Source organism: Lolium rigidum, chromosome 3, assembly GCF_022539505.1.
Source record: "Lolium rigidum isolate FL_2022 chromosome 3, APGP_CSIRO_Lrig_0.1, whole genome shotgun sequence".
Taxonomy (NCBI): domain Eukaryota; kingdom Viridiplantae; phylum Streptophyta; class Magnoliopsida; order Poales; family Poaceae; genus Lolium; species Lolium rigidum.
In genome coordinates, this window is record NC_061510.1 from 157,162,908 (window position 1) to 157,181,012 (window position 18,105).

The 18,105-nt window shown below is 40.3% G+C and overlaps 1 long non-coding RNA gene across 2 annotated transcripts; it reads left to right on the top strand.

Annotated features, from left to right (window-relative positions):
• Nucleotides 1-14,305: 14,305 nt before the first annotated feature.
• Nucleotides 14,306-16,599, top strand: LOC124698483. 2 transcript variants are annotated; one of them, XR_007000982.1, is made up of 3 exons: nt 14,306-14,677; nt 14,776-15,074; nt 16,180-16,599. It is a non-coding gene; the product is annotated as an uncharacterized LOC124698483 (long non-coding RNA). The 2 variants fall into 2 exon arrangements; XR_007000981.1 differs by having other exon boundaries at nt 14,776-14,841.
• The last annotated feature ends 1,506 nt before the right edge of the window (nt 16,600-18,105 follow it).

An 18,105-nucleotide genomic window follows, 5' to 3' on the forward strand; every position in this document is an offset into this window, starting at 1 on the left:
GTTTGCATATCTTCTTGTATGTCGATGTGTTTTCTTCTTTCCGGTAGGCATCAGTGTCGAAGTTATGCCGAACAGGGCATACCTTGGAAAGAGCTCGGCCTAGCAAGCCTGGATGACCCTTTTGGGTGGCACAATTGATGAGGTCGGGCGGCATAGTTGCTAGAAAATGGAGGCTCGGGACGACTATGGAAGGTCCAAGCTGAATTTCAGAAGATTCACGAAGAAGGAATACTTGTAGTATAAGGAACGGTATGCTTACAGTGGTAGCCTAGGACTCCGTAGTCGGTTAGGCATTTACCTCCATCAAACCCTAAGTTCTGGCATTGTAAACTAGCCTAGGAACAGCCTTAAAATAACACATCACTGTAACATGTACTTTGCCTACTATACTTGAAGGAAATATGCTCAAAGGCAATAATAAAATGGTTATTATCTTATTACATGTTTATGATATGATAGATGTTAATTTCTCATGCTAGAATTGTATTAATCGGAAACTTTAATACTTGTGTGTTTAATAAACAAGCAGGAATTTCTAGTAAAGCCTCTTTTTTAACTAGCTCATTGATTAGCAATGATTATAGTTTTCTGATCATGAACATTGGATGTTATTAATAACAGGATCACGTCATTAGAAAAAATGATGTGATGAGCACACACCCAAGTAGATATAGCAATACGATCAATTCATTAAGTTTACATTGCTATATCAAATACACACGAAGTAGCTTTATTCCTTAGACCATGAGATCATATCAATCAATAACACCGGAAGAGTACTTTGATGAAATCAAACGTTACATCGTAACAACGTGGGTATAAAGATTGATTTGGTTACTATAAAAGTGTTAGTTGAGGCTCACGGATCAAGAGTGGGATTTATCCATCCTGATGACGGAGTGATATACTCTGGACCCTCTCGGTGATATCACATTATTAACACCGCTTGCAAGCACGTGACTGGGTCACATGAATGTCATATCATAGAATGAGTAAAGAGTAGTTGTCAGTAACAAGATCGAACTAGGTATAGCTAATACCGATGATCGGATCTCGAACAAGAAAAATATCACGAGATAAAAGGAATTGGTTACGATGTTTATGGTTCATGCGATCACAAGTTTCATCGTTGAATGAGTGGGAGTCATTATGGATCTCCACATCCCGCTGATGATTATTGATCGGAGAGGTGTCTCGATCATGTCCACATTATTCACGAACCGTAGGGTGACACACTTAAGGCTCGTCGATGTTTTTAAGTGGATACCGAACATCGGAGAAAGTTTGGACAACATAGGAAATGTTTCAAGAATCTCCGAAACTGTTTCGGGATATCATAATAGTTAATGGGGCTAAATGTTAATGTTTGTTAATTAAAATAATTAACAAATATTAAGTAAAATAATTAAAAATGTTTTATTCATTTATGGGCCCTTCATTTTTAGTGGAGGTTTTATGGATGTGTGAGTGGAGTGTCCACCACATTATGAGGGAAGAGGAGAGGCACCCTCAAGGGGCCGGCGCCCCCTTTGGGCTGTTGCCCCTCCCCCTATATAAGCATGGGTGGAGCACTTATCTCATGCTTGCTCATTCCTAGACCCTTTGGCTGGTCCTTCCCCCCTCTTCCCGCAGATCCACCATATAAGAAATGGCCTAGGAGAAGCCCTGCTGAAATTGTTTCTCCACCAACACCACCACATCGAAGTGATGGAGGAGCGGTGGCGGAGCAGGGCATCGAAGATGGGCGTTGGAGGTGGTCGTCGTTCGTTGTCGGAGAGGAGGTGGTCGCCGGAGGTGGTGGTCATCTTTGGGTATAGGTGGAGGGAGATAAGGGGAAGAGGAGGAGGGGAGAAGGTGGAGAAGAAAAATAGGAGAGGAGGAGGAAAAGAAGGGGAAGGGGAGGAGGGATAAGATGGAGAAGGGGTAGAGGAGGGGAGAAGATGGAGAGAAGGCATTTTTTTTTTGAAAATTTTCACATTTTGATTTTTTCAGCGAAATCTAAAACCTAAAAAAATCCTATTTCCTTTTCGATTTTTCGGATTCTAAAAAATCTCTAGACAGCCGGTCGTTGAAATCGGATGTAAAATTTTATGTAGATACATTTTCATATAAAAAACATTTTCATCGGAGATCGTATGCAACCAGAAAAGCCATTTTACCGAAACATGACGCCGCTTTGCATAATATATCAAAATTCATGTTTGTTAATTTTCCTTAAACTAGATGATATAACACATGACCATCTCGAAGAATTTTATTTTTAAAATTTTCTATCATTTTATTTTATTTTTTCCAAAACTGAAAAGGCGATATCGATCTGTTTGTGTGTGTGTGTGGGGGGGGGTGCAAATCTGTCCCCATGTCCATTGTGCTGCTAAAGTGGAAGTTAATTGGTTTCAAATACTCATATTGCTTATCCCATTCCTCTTCATAGGAAATGAGGGGCGCATGGATTTGATGAAGTCACAAAAGTAGTCATGCTCCACAATATCAAAGGGATATTCCTGCATGACTATTGACAAGCAGAGCTTTTTCAATGAAGATTCTTGGTCATACTAAGTCTCAACAGAGACAGAATCAAGTTCCTTCTTTTCTAGTTTGAGTACCTACTAGTGGCATGACTTCACACTATGCATCTTAATATGGTGCAAGAAGACCGATGTCCTATTCCCAGGGATGGCGTCAGGGGTATTCTTGCGTATGCAGCTGAATACCCAAGATTTTGACAAAACCTTAGAATTTCCTCATAAATCAAGGAAAAAATTGGCAAATAAATGAGGATTTTGGCAAAATGAATACACAAGTTGAAAATGTATACCTAGCACTTCATCTCTGGCGTCGCCACTGCCTATTCCTGCTATTACGGTTTTCTTCATAAGTGCAATATTTGCATTGGCTATAGATTTTTGATAGTGAAATCTGAGATATCCGACATGCATGTTGGTACAATTATGGAGTCGAATGATGCGACTTTCTTTGAGGACATATTTCTCGTGAAAGACACGTCTAGCTCATCAAATCAGGAGATGCCTAGTTCATCAAGTCAGGAGTTCGTTACAATTCCTGAACCTACCATTGCGATAGAACGCTATGATAATCCTGTGGAGGACGACAATGAAGCTCCCAAAAGGAGCAAGAGACAGAGAACTGCAAAGTCCTTTGGTCATGATTTCATTGTGTACCTCGTGGATGATACTCTCACTTCTATTTCAGAAGCCTATGCATCTCAGGATGCTGACTACTAGAAGGAAGCTGTCCGTAGCGAGATGGATTTCATCTTAGCTAATGGAACTTGGGAGGTTACTGATCGTCCTTATGAGTGCAAACCTGTAGGATGCAAGTGGGTGTTCAAGAAAAAGCTTAGACTCGATGGTACTATTGAAAATTACAAGGCACAACTTGTGGCCAAGGGTTATACTCAGAAAGAAGGCGAAGACTTCTTTGATACATACTCACCTGTAGCTCGACTGACCACTATTCGAGTACTACTTTCCTTGGCTGCCTCACATGGTCTTCTTGTTCATCAAATGGATGTTAAGACAACTTTCCTAAACGGAGAGCTCGATGAGGAAATCTATATGGAGCAGCCTGATGGATTTGTAGTAGATGGTTGATACGTCTCCGACGTATCGATAATTTCTTATGTTCCATGCCACATTATTGATGTTATCTACATGTTTTATGCACACTTTATGTCATATTCGTGCATTTTCTAGAACTAACCTATTAACAAGATGCCGAAGTGCCGGTTCTCGTTTTCTGCTGTTTTTGGTTTCGAAATCCTAGTAACGAAATATTCTCGGAATCGGACGAAATCAACGCCTAGGTTCCTATTTTGCCCGGAAGCATCCGGAACACCCGAGAGCCGCCGGAGGGAAGCCACGGGGGCCCCACACTACACCCTGGCGCGGCCAGAGGGGGGGCCGCGCCGCCCTATGGTGTGGTGGCCCCAGGCCCCCTCCGAGGCTGCCCTTCCGCCTATTTAAAGCCTCCGTCGCGAAAACCCTGATACGTTCAACGAAACCCACAGAAACCTTCCAGAGCCGCCGCCATCGCGAAGCCAAGATCTGGGGGACAGGACTCTCTGTTCCGGCACGCCACCGGGACGGGGAAGTGCCCCCGGAAGGCTTCTCCATCGACACCACCGCCATCTCCATCAACGCTGCTGTCTCCCATGAGGAGGGAGTAGTTCTCCATCGAGGCTCGGGGCTGTACCGGTAGCTATGTGGTTAATCTCTCTCCTATGTACTTCAATACAATGATCTCATGAGCTGCTTTACATGATTGAGATCCATATGATGAGCTTTGTATCGCTACTAGTTGTGTGCTACTCATGTGATGTTATTAAAGTAGTCTATTCCTCCTGCATGGTGTAAAGGTGACTAGTGTGTGCACCATGTGGTTCTTGTCGTAGGCTATGATCATGATCTCTTGTAGATTGTGGAGTTAATTATCATTATGATAGTATTGATGTGATCTATTCCTCCTTCATAGTGTAATGTGGACAGTGTGTGCACTATGTTAGTTCTTGGTTTATTTTGCAATGATCTATTATGCTCTAAGGTTATTTAAATATGAACATTGAATTGTGGAGCTTGTTAACTCCGGCATTGAGGGTTCGTGTAATCCTACGCAATGTGTTCATCATCCAACAAAAGAGTGTATGTAGCACATATGAGAAAGAGTTATTTATTATGCGATCAATGTTGAGAGTGTCCACTAGTGAAAGTGTAATCCCTAGGCCTTGTTCCTAAATACTGCTATCGCTGCTTGTTTACTATTTTACTGCGTTACTACTGCTGCGTTACTACTGCTTGTTTACTGTCCTGGGCAAAGCACTTTTCTGGTGCCGTTGCCACTGCTTATATATATTCATACCACCTGTATTTCACTATCTCTTCGCCGAACTAGTGCACCTATTAGGTGTGTTGGGGACACAAGAGACTTCTTGCTTTGTGGTTGCGGGGTTGCATGAGAGGGATATCTTTGACCTCTTCCTCCCCGAGTTCGATAAACCTTGGGTGATCCACATAAGGGAAACTTGCTGCTGTTCTACAAACCTCTGCTCTTGGAGGCCCAACACTCGTCTACGAGAAAAGGAGGGGCGTAGACATCAAGCTATTTTCTGGCGCCGTTGCCGGGGAGGAAAGGTAAAAGGTACTCACACTCCGGATCTCGGCTACTAAGCTATTTTCGCCATTGTAAGTACTCGAAGCTATTTCCTTTAGATCCTGCAATTGCAACTTTTTGTTTCTTGTTTACACTAGTAAGGCATAATGGAAAACAACAAAAATATGAGAGAACTTTATGAACTTTATCTTGAATTAGGACATGATGTGTTTGAAGAGAGAATTAAAAAACCCATGGAACTTTATATGCATACTAATGGGAATGTTATTAATATGAATGCTTTGAACACTATTGTTGCTAATGCTATGGAAAATTCTAAGCTTGGGGAAGATGGCTTTGATGAGCATGATATTTTTAGTCCCCCAAGCATTGAGGAGAAAATTTACTTTGATGATACTTTGCCTCCTATTTATGATGATTATAATGATATTGGTCTTTTAGTACCGCCAGTTATGGAGGATAAATTTGATTATGATTACAATATGCCTCCTATATTTGATGATGAGAATAATAATGATAGCTACTTTGTTGAATTTGCTCCCGCTATTACTAATAAAATTGATTATGCTTATGTGGAGAGTAATAATTTTATGCATGAGACTCATGATAAGAATGCTTTATGTGATAGTTATATTGTTGAGTTTGCTCATGACACTACTGAAAGTTATTATGAGAGAGGAAAATATGGTTGCAAAAATTTTCATGTTACTAAAACACCTCTCTATGTGCTGAAATTTTTGAAGCTACACTTGTTTTATCTTCATATGCTTGTCACTTTGCTCCTCATGAACTTGTTTATTTACAAGATTCCTATGCATAGGAAGCATGTTAGGCTTAAATGTGTTTTGAATCACTACAACAGGAACCCCCCTTCAGCAACGCATCGATGCGTTGCCAAATGTCCATATAAGCGGTGGTACGATCTATACCAACGGATTTCATATGCGTTGCCGTAGGTGGCGTTGCAAGGGTCTATAACAATGGATATACATGCGTTGGTAAACGACATAAAGAAGCGTTGTAAGACAGCAACGTATTAGTTAGAGCCTAACAACACTTCATATGCGTTGCCATGATGGTGGCCCCGCATGAATGGATTTTGAAATGCACATATAAGATCATTGCAAAAGCTTGTAAGAGTTGCTGGATAGCTCAAACAATTAATGTTATTGATGGATAGCAAAAAAATAATTGTACAATACTCGGAGTTCACATGAGATGCAACATAGTAAATAGAAAGACCTTGTATATTAAATCAACTTTGTAGCTTTACATATAGCATGATTCAAAGAATACAAGCTGTGCATATCTCAAAATGACATTCTAAAAAATAATCTACAAGTAGCTCATAGTAGCACCATTCTTGAAACTTCCTCTCAGCACCTCACCCATGCATCATCCAATTATTTTGGCAATCTGCAACAAAAGTACCAGGCAAGTAACTTACCATTAGTGAGCAAAAGAACAAGTGAATAAAGTATTGCAATTTAAAATAGCTGCAACATTCTCCTCCCATTCGAAACTAAGTGACTTAGTTTTGTTTAGATATAGACACATTTTAATGTGTAGATACATCTATATCTGAACAAAGTTTTGAGTCACTTGTATTCCGAATGAAGGTTGTACAAAGGTTGAAGGACATGAGATAATTACTATTACTACATGACCACTTCTCGTAACACGGAAGGAAGTTGAGCTTATCTTCTGTAAACAGCATGGTCAAAGAAAGAACAAGAACTCAAGAACTCTTTATGTCATATAGAAATTAATATAAAAGTATTGCTGCAGATTCTTGTGTGTCCTCTTCATTTCAGATCCAATTAATTCTTCCCAGGCTGCTACACTTGTTAGACCATAACAATCTCACTACCAAAGACGTCAGAAGGTTGTACCACATGCTCTGATTACTTTATGGGCCCTACTTCTGTACAATCATGGCTTTGTTATTCATGTTGTACCACGTGTTTCTAGTAACATCACACGAATACTGAGGCTTTACCTCTTGTCGAAGACAACATAAGCATGTTGTCAAGAAAACAGCAGAGAATTCCGATCCAGTGCGTATAGCAACATGTAAGGATTACCTGACAAACACAACTAAGTTAAAGAGTTTTATATCTTAGTTGCCCCCTTTTTGGGTATATGGGGTTCTATGAAAGAATTTCGGAAGTCAAAGCAGTTTCCCTTATTTTTACAAGCAACTGGTTACTCCCTTGACTAAAAGAAGCATACAGTACACAATCCATACACATTCATGGAATTGAAGATGAATATTATGAGTTAATGAATTTTTTGTTTGCATGTGCATGTCAACAGACTTTAGCTGGTATGTAATACTCCCTCCATCCAGTAAAACATTTTTTTCCGAAAGGGGAACTGAAAGCCCCAGCCTCTACGTGATACATACAATATTTATTACTTTATTAAAATTGTCTCCAAGTCACTAGTCATAAACTTTGTCTAAATTAAGATGTATCTATTAAATTTAGATGTATCTATTTAGCATTCAAATACATCTATTTTTAGACAAAGTTAAAACATGTTTCACAGGACGGGTGGAGTATAATTCTTATATTGCATACACAGGAAAGATCACAACCTTTGCTTTCACGAATAAAAATTATTGCTGGGCACCTCATAAGCATAGTATAACTAATATCCATGGATCATTTGAACAAAACGAGTTGGGCATAGTAATCAACCACACATCTGTCAATTTAATGGAACCACAGGCACACGTTAGTCGTAGGAGCAGCAATTAAGCTACAGATCGAACCTACTATGCTTATAAAATTTGGGGCAACAGATCATATGTAGTACTACTAAAATTAGTAAAAAAGAACGATCGAGTGTAGAAACGGATCACCTGATTAAGGGAGAAGCCGGGTGGGGGCGATGGTTTGGCTGTTGGCACTCGTGGAAGGGGATCTGGGAGCGAGCGTGCCTGATCCAACAAGCATATCACCTGAAAAAAAAAAAACGGATCAAGCCAGCCAATGAGTACAGAAATTGGGTTGGGTGATAAAGAAACATAAATATCTCCAGAGAAAACTGGACATCCAGCGGCCTCTCTGCAGCCCATCGATGGTTGGTTGTGGAGCAGCGTTTGGCTCCGCCGCCCGCCTCTGCACATAATTAACCAACCCTAAACTTCTGAATCCATAACGCGAGGAGTGAGGTAGAGATGCGCATGCAGCTCGTGAAGGCAGGCGGGTATCAGCGGCGGCCGGGTATAACGGCAGGAGAGGAGAGGATCTGGCATGGTTGTATTACTAGCCAGGGGAGAGGATCTGACAGGAGCGGGGAAGATGATGGGGATTGAGGGGAAATAACATGGACGGGGAATAAGGGAAGTTACCTATCGTGACTTGTCTTATTTCTCCGCTCGCGCACGAAGTGGGGGAGTTTGTTTTCTAGAAAGCGCATTCGTGATCCGTTGCAAGATATACGTAGCCATATGAGGGTCCCTGGTGTAGTGAATTTGCCTCTTGATGCTCTCTTTTGCTTCAAATACTATTTCTTGCGAGTGCATCATTAAAACTTCTGAGCCCATCTTAATGGCTATAAAGAAGGAACTTCTTGGGAGATAACCCATGTGTTATTTTGCTACAGTACTTTGTTTTATATTTGTGTCTTGGAAGTTGTTTACTACTGTAGCAACCTCTCCTTATCTTAGTTTAGTGTTTTGTTGTGCCAAGTAAAGTCTTTGATAGTAAAGTTCATACTAGATTTGGATTACTGCGCAGTTTCAGATTTCTTTGCTGTCACGAATTCCGACCTGCCTCCCTGTAGGTAGCTCAGAAAAATATGCCAATTTACGTGCGTGATCCTCAGATATGTACGCAACTTTCATTCAATTTGGGCATTTTCATTTGAGCAAGTCTGGTGCCATTTTAAAATTCGTCTTTACGAACTGTTCTGTTTTGACAGATTCTGCCTTTTATTTCGCATTGCCTCTTTTGCTATGTTGGATGAATTTCTTTGATCCATTAATGTCCAGTAGCTTTATGCAATGTCCAGAAGTGTTAAGAATGATTGTGTCACCTCTGAACATGTTAATTTTTATTGTGCACTAACCCTCTAATGAGTTGTTTCGAGTTTGGTGTGGAGGAAGTTTTCAAGGATCAAGAGAGGAGTATGATGCAATATGATCAAGGAGAGTGAAAGCTCTAAGCTTGGGGATGCCCCGGTGGTTCACCCCTGCATATTCTAAGAAGACTCAAGCGTCTAAGCTTGGGGATGCCCAAGGCATCCCCTTCTTCATCGACAACATTATCAGGTTCCTCCCCTGAAACTATATTTTTATTCCGTCACATCTTATGTACTTTACTTGGAGCGTCTGTGTGCTTTTGTTTTTGTTTGTGTTTGAATAAATTGGATTACATCATGCTTGTGTGGGAGAGAGACACGCTCCGCTGGTTCGTATGAACACATGTGTTCTTAGCTCATAATATTCATGACGAAGTTTCCTCTTCGTTAAATTGTTATATGGTTGGAATTGGAAAATGATACATGTAGTAATTGCTATAATGTCTTGGATAATGTGATACTTGGCAATTGTTGTGCTCATGTTTAAGCTCTTGCATCATATGCTTTGCACCCATTAATGAAGAAATACATAGAGCATGCTAAAATTTGGTTTGCATATTTGGTCTCTCTAAAGTCTAGATAATTTCTAGTATTGAGTTTGAACAACAAGGAAGATGGTGTAGAGTCTTATAATGTTTACAATATGTCTTTTATGTGAGTTTTGCTGCGCCGTTCATCCTTGTGTTTGTTTCAAATAACCTTGCTAGCCTAAACCTTGTATCGAGAGGGAATACTTCTCATGCATCCAAAATCCTTGAGCCAACCACTATGCCATTTGTGTCCACCATACCTACCTACTACATGGTATTTCTCCGCCATTCCAAAGTAAATTGCTTGAGTGCTACCTTTAAAATTCCATCATTCGCCTTTACAATATATAGCTCATGGGACAAATAGCTTAAAAACTATTGTGGTATTGAATATGTACTTATGCACTTTATCTCTTATTAAGTTGCTTGTTGTGCGATAACCATGTTTCGGGGACGCCATCAACTATTCTTTGTTGAATATCATGTGAGTTGCTATGCATGTTCGTCTTGTCTGAAGTAAGAGAGATCTACCACCTTATGGTTAAGCATGCATATTGTTAGAGAAGAACATTGGGCCGCTAACTAAAGCCATGATTCATGGTGGAAGTTTCAGTTTTGGACAATATCCTCAATCTCATATGAGAATAATAATTGTTGCCACATGCTTATGCATAAAAGAGGAGTCCATTATCTGTTGTCTATGTTGTCCCGGTATGGATGTCTAAAGTTGAGAATAATCAATAGCGAGAAATCCAATGCGAGCTTTCTCCTTAGACCTTTGTACAGGCGGCATAGAGGTACCCCATTGTGACACTTGGTTAAAACATGTGTATTGCGATGATCCGGTAGTCCAAGCTAATTAGGACAAGGTGCGGGCACTATTAGTATACTATGCATGAGGCTTGCAACTTGTAAGATATAATTTACATGATACATATGCTTTATTACTACCGTTGACAAAATTGTTTCATGTTTTCAAAATCAAAGCTCTAGCACAAATATAGCAATCGATGCTTTTCCTCTATGGAGGACCATTCTTTTACTTTCATTGTTGAGTCGGTTCACCTATTTCTCTCCACCTCAAGAAGCAAACACTTGTGTGAACTGTGCATTGATTCCTACATATTTGCATATTGCACTTATTATATTACTCTATGTTGACAATTATCCATGAGATATACATGTTACAAGTTGAAAGCAACCGCTAAAACTTAATCTTCCTTTGTGTTGCTTCAATACCTTTACTTTGATTTATTGCTTTATGAGTTAACTCTTATGCAAGACTTATTGATGCTTGTCTTGAAGTGCTATTCATGAAAAGTCTTTGCTATATGATTCACTTGTTTACTCATGTCATATACATTGTTTTGATCGCTGCATTCACTACATATGCTTTACAAACAGTATGATCAAGGTTATGATGGCATGTCACTCCAGAAATTATCTTTGTTATCGTTTTACCTGCTCGGGACGAGCAGAACTAAGCTTGGGGATGCTGATACGTCTCCGACGTATCGATAATTTCTTATGTTCCATGCCACATTATTGATGTTATCTACATGTTTTATGCACACTTTATGTCATATTCGTGCATTTTCTAGAACTAACCTATTAACAAGATGCCGAAGTGCCAGTTGCTGTTTTCTGCTGTTTTTGGTTTCAGAAATCCTAGTAACGAAATATTCTCGGAATCGGACGAAATCAATGCCCAGGTTCCTATTTTGCCCGGAAGCATCCGGAACACCCGAGAGCCGCCGGAGGGAAGCCACAGGGGCCCCACACTACACCCTGGCGCGGCCAGAGGGGGGGCCGCGCCGCCCTATGGTGTGGTGGCCCCAGGCCCCCTCCGAGGCTGCCCTTTCGCCTATTTAAAGCCTCCGTCGCGAAAACCCTGATACGTTCGACGAAACCCACAGAAACCTTCCAGAGCCGCCGCCATCGCGAAGCCAAGATCTGGGGGACAGGACTCTCTGTTCCGGCACGCCGCCGGGACGGGGAAGTGCCCCCGGAAGGCTTCTCCATCGACACCACCGCCATCTCCATCAACGCTGCTGTCTCCCATGAGGAAGGAGTAGTTCTCCATCACTTCAATACAATGATCTCATGAGCTGCTTTACATGATTGAGATCCATATGATGAGCTTTGTATCGCTACTAGTTGTGTGCTACTCATGTGATGTTATTAAAGTAGTCTATTCCTCCTGCATGGTGTAAAGGTGACTAGTGTGTGCACCATGTGGTTCTTGTCGTAGGCTATGATCATGATCTCTTGTAGATTGTGGAGTTAATTATCATTATGATAGTATTGATGTGATCTATTCCTCCTTCATAGTGTAATGTGGACGGTGTGTGCACTATGTTAGTTCTTGGTTTATTTTGCAATGATCTATTATGCTCTAAGGTTATTTAAATATGAACATTGAATTGTGGAGCTTGTTAACTCCGGCATTGAGGGTTCGTGTAATCCTACGCAATGTGTTCATCATCCAACAAAAGAGTGTATGTAGCACATATGAGAAAGAGTTATTTATTATGCGATCAATGTTGAGAGTGTCCACTAGTGAAAGTGTAATCCCTAGGCCTTGTTCCTAAATATCGCTATCGCTGCTTGTTTACTTGTTTTACTGCGTTACTACTGCTGCGTTACTACTGCTTGTTTACTCGTCCTGGGCAAAGCACTTTTCCGGTGTCGTTGCCACTTGCTTATATATATTCATACCACCTGTATTTCACTATCTCTTCGCCGAACTAGTGCACCTATTAGGTGTGTTGGGGACACAAGAGACTTCTTGCTTTGTGGTTGCGGGGTTGCATGAGAGGGATATCTTTGACCTCTTCCTCCCTGAGTTCGATAAACCTTGGGTGATCCACTTAAGGGAAACTTGCTGCTGTTCTACAAACCTCTGCTCTTGGAGGCCCAACACTGTCTACAGGAAAAGGAGGGGGCGTAGACATCAATGGTCAAGAGGGAAATGTGTGTAAGCTGATGAAGTCTTTGTATGGTCTTAAGCAAGCACCTAAACAGTGTCATGAGAAGTTCGAAAGAACCTTAACAGCTGAAGGCTTTGTTATAAACGAAGCTGACAAGTGTGTATACTATCGCTATGGTGGGGGCGAGGGAGTTATCCTTTGTCTCCATGTTGATGACATATTGATATTTGGGACCAGCCTTATTGTCATTAAGGAGGTCAAAGAGTTCCTATCTCGTTGCTTTGAGATGAAGGACTTAGGAGTAGCTAATGTAATCTTAAACATCAAGCTTCTCAAGGATGACGATGATGGGATTACATTGCTTCAATCCCACTCTGTGGAAAAGATTTTGAGTCACTTCGGGTATAGCGACTGCAAGTCTTCTCCAACGCCTTATGATCCTAGTGTGCTAATTCGAAAGAACAAAAGAGATGCTAGAGATCAATTGAGATATTCTCAAATCATTGGCTCACTTATGTATTTAGCCAGCGCCACGAGGCCTGACATCTCTTTTGCTATAAGCAAATTGGCTCGATTTGTATCAAGACCTGGAGATATTCATTGGCATGCTCTCGAGAGGGTTTTGCGCTATTTAAAAGGCACTGCGAGCTATGGTATTCACTATACTGGGTATCCGACGGTACTTGAGGGTTATAGTGATTCCAATTGGATTTCTGATGCTGATGAGACTAAGGCCATGAGTGGTTATTTGTTTATACTTGGTGGTGGCACTGTTTTCTGGAAGTCTTGCAAGCAGACCATCTTAACGAGATCAACAATGGAAGCAGAACTCACAGCACTAGACACTGCCACTGTTGAAGCAGAGTGGCTTCGTGAGCTCTTGATGGACTTACCTGTGGTTGAGAAACCAATACCCACTATTCCTATGAACTGTGATAATTAGTAATCAACAGTCCAGGAAAGAACAGCATACCAGTTAGTTGCACATCAGCCAGATTCGCTTCTCGTTGTTCCTAATCCATCGAAAGCAGCTGCCGCCAACCAGTATCCGTTCATGTCGAAACAAATCGGTAGGATCGTTATTTACAAGGTACTGCATCTTGACCAGCTTCGTCGCCGAGCCCGCCGCATAGCCTAAGCGAAGTTTTCTTCTGCCTCCTTTGTAACCTACCTTTGGCTCTGAGAAATTAGACCCCATTGGAACCAAATGATTCATCTCTTTGCACACCAGTGGAGCAGAACTCCTTCCTTTTTTTCTGGTCAGCATTTTTCGACCTCACATTTGGCTAATCTTTCCTCTCAAAAGAATTTTTTAGGATAATTTTGAGAGATCACTCCAGTGTACCAGCCCGTTGAAATTAACTGTTAACTAAACCAATCGATGGAGTGGCCATATGTGTCAAAAGTTTCAAAATTGTACAGCATGTCGCGCCTCGCTTCCTATAACGTTTTATTGTAGCAAGAACCTGAACATGTCGTTCTTATTTGTGTGTTACTGTTGTACAATTTGTAACAAATTCCTTTAGATATGTTGTTAATGATCGAGACAAATCAAGGCCAATAATTCCGGTTGTTGTATTAGCAATTCTGCATGTAAAAATACTCGAGAACCAGCGAGTCGTAGCTGCTATAGATATTTTGTCCATTCCAATTTTCTTTATTGCTTTATCCTTTTATTGATCTATTGTGCATTCTAATTGTTAAATAGTAGCAGTATCCTCTATTCTTGTGGATGTTGAATTAGTAAGAAATTATGCACTATACTGGTGTATATCATTTTCACAAGCATGTACAACCTTTATAGACCTTCAGAATAAGAGATCGGTTAAACTGAATTCTAACATTGTGCCTGTTTTTTCTGTTGTAGGATACTCCAACAAGGATGCACATATGAACTTTCATGAGAACAGACAAATTATAACTGTAGTTACATGAAAAGAAGAGGATGATTGCGTCGAAATATTATATATATTTCGAGAGTTCATTGCAATAAGCAGAGTATGATATTATAAATGAATCTATTTAAACAAGATGTTTTAGATTACGTAGTTATTTATCTCACTTGGTCTACTTATTTCCAACTTGATTTACTTTAGGTACCGTGCCTTCAGTTAACTTATTTGTTCAAAGGAGTGAGAGGGCATATACTGCAGATTCTAAAGGTATTTTCTACTGTTCATTTCTTATTTCCCACATTAGAATGTTTATTCTCAGTTTTGGGATAGTGCTCACTTGATCAATGCATGTGTTTTTGTATATCATTTTGCTTGATTCCTGCCCACAACCCATTCATCACTAGAGCTTGTCATGACTGCATTGTCATGGACCCTCACAAGGCACCGCCAATCAATAGTGTGTCTAGAAAAATGATTTGTCGGTCCATAAATGGAAGAAGGTGTGCTACCCCCTTGTCTCCCTACTGCTTAGGTTCTATATGATTGCGGCTGACCCAAAAATGAAACACTAATGGAACATATCACTTTCTCTTCAAGTTCAAACTATTAAGACATTTATATTAAAATAATGATCAATCTCCTCTTGATGATAATGTCCTAGATTTTTTGAATCTCCTTTCCTTTGAGAGTTATATGTTTGGTAGAGCACATAATCATGGTGTATCATGTGTCATGTTCAATGCCGAATTGTATGTACACTTTTTGTTCCAAGCGTCGCTCCTGTTTCGCCTTCGGGTCAAGATTATTTTCTGTGTGCTTAGTTGCTGTTATAGGGGCGGAGTTGCTTCTCTTTTTAATCATATTTCATGTTACCATGAAGATTATGCCCATTTAATTCAGCTGTGTACATTACACATCTATTTGTGAAGGCCATTTGTGAAGGCCATTTGAGATCCCTGAGCTACAACAAGCTTGGGCCACCAAGACCAAAGGAAAAAATAAGGTTCTTCTTATGGTTGGTCCTTCAAAATGGACTTTAGACTCGGAAAACCAAAACTGATCTCAGGTGCATATGCACCCTATATGTATAAAACATATTTCAAAAATCAAAAAAATTTAGGGAAAAAATTAGCATGTAGAGAGATATGTTCTATGTGTGCGCGTAAAGTTTCACATGAAACTGACAATTTTTGTATCCTTTGTAAAAAGACAAACAATGATTCGAGAAATAGACTATTTTAGCACAAAAAATTTGTGTTTTTTGCACAGGGCACAAAACATATCGGTTTTTGCTGAAACAACTTTATGAGCACGTAACATGTCAAGGTATACACAAAAAAAATTTATTTGTATTTTTTTAACATTTTTAAATATGTTTAACATGCATTTCAAATAAAGGGTGCATATGCACCTGGGTGCAGAAACACCCTGTCCCTTTAGACTGCCGATTGTTTGAGGAACAGGGGATAGAATCACAACAATAACTGCAGTCTGTGCGGCCAAGCTCTCGAAGAGGCTGCCAATCGTCTCTTCCTTTCGTGTCCTTTTTTTGAAGGAGGTTTGGTGTATAATGTTATCCACTAAGCTTGCTCTCTGTCACTTCAGGGTGAATTGGAGGTTCTGCCCCGCTGGATCAATTTGCAAAGGGATGTGCCTGCTAATTGGAGAAAGGAGTTTTTCACTCTTTTAACTTATTCCTGGTGGAGCATTGGGAATGAGAGGAACTGTCCTATTTTTCAGCAAAAGAGTTTCTTGCCCACCTTGGCTGCTGTCAGGATCATAGAAGAGCTTGACTTACTTAGTGGAGCGCCCAGGGTTTAATTTCTTTTCATTGGCCGCCCTCATTGACCCCCTTTTTTGTTGCTTGGCCTAGGCCTCAGTAAATAACTTTGTTCTCTCTCTTCTCTATAAAGTATAAAGCGGTGCTCCTGTTGTTAAGGTAAAAAACATTACATCCAACGTATGTTTCTTTCAGCTCAAACATAATTACATCCAAATGTTATATGCTTCCGAACTTGAATTGAATATGTCACACAATATGTTTGTTGCATTTACTCAATTATTCTTTTGGGTTGACTATCCCTACAAAGAAATTAACCCAGGTAATATGCTTCTTGATAAGAATGGTCACATGCAGTTATCTGATTTGTGCCTGTGCAAGCCAATTGATTGCTCAAAATTGTCAACCTTAAACGAAAATGACCATGACCATTGACTAGGTGGCATACGCTTCCTCAAGGACCAAAAGATTTTTCTCTTCAAATCTTCTGCTTAATTAAGTGTTGGCCTAGGATTGAGTTTGTCTTAAGTGTCAGGTTGTTTCTTTTAACAATATATGTATATATGTTTTTTGGAATACACAATGGAAAACAATTTATCTATATGAATCCTTGCTTCTAACTGTAAACTTCGTGATTGTACATATCGTATTGCAGAAACTTATTTGTCATTAATTTGTATACATATTTAACATAGTGTTTCAGTTTTCATCAGCAATGAGAAAGACGTCAAATCATGTATACAGAATGTACACTGGCACGAGCTCTACGGGGTCGTGCGCCAAGGCGCACATCTAAATCTAGTATCGTTTAGCTATGCAAGGGGTCATGGGCCATGGGCATTGCAGGACGTGATGAATGGAAGAATGCCACATACTCCGGGGCGAAGCCAGGAAAAATGGCCGCCGGGGTCAACACGAACAAGTAGGAAAAAAATGTGTCTATAAAATGTACCACTAAGTGTGTGTGTGCATATAGCTCGGACAACTACATACATAGCTGGTATTAAATAAAAAAATTATTGTTTTCATTCTAGCAAAGTCATATAAACAATAATTATCAATAAAATAAAGTTGAATTATCTCTCTTTGTTTTTGGCCTATCCGGACTTTCATCTTGAGAAAGAGGCTTTTCCCTCCTTAGATAATTAGGATCTTTGGTTGTGGGCGGTGGCGTTTTTTATTTCAAATTCAACAAACCCTCCTTAGATTTTTTTTACTACATGTCAAATTAGCAAGAGACCATTAGTAGCAAAATACATACGGTACAAATTGATATACATGATAAATTATGTCTTTTGCTAGATTACCTGACATTATGCTTTGGGGAAATTTGAGGCCTGATCTGGATCCTCTAATCCACGTGATTACTGTCTCACTAATTACCCAATACCCACCCAAACCTTATAGCAATTATGAAAATCAACACATCATGAAACCCTAATAATTGGAGAATTGGGAATTGAGATTCCTTCCGGTCAATTAGATGCATAGATAGGGATTTGGTAGCACTTATAGATCCCACTGAAAAAATCATCGCAGAGGAGGGAGTGGCGAAGAGGAACGGCCGACGACCCACACGACTACACGAGCGACTTCGCAAGAACAAACGGAATACGTAATGAGACGACGACAAGCCAGGGTAGTTCCACTATCCCAGGCTCCCGGGTGGCCAGGCGATCCTTTCCATTCGCGATCGAGCGATTCAGAAAACGGTGGGCTTCCAATGCTCTGCGTGTTTTGGGCCTCGACGG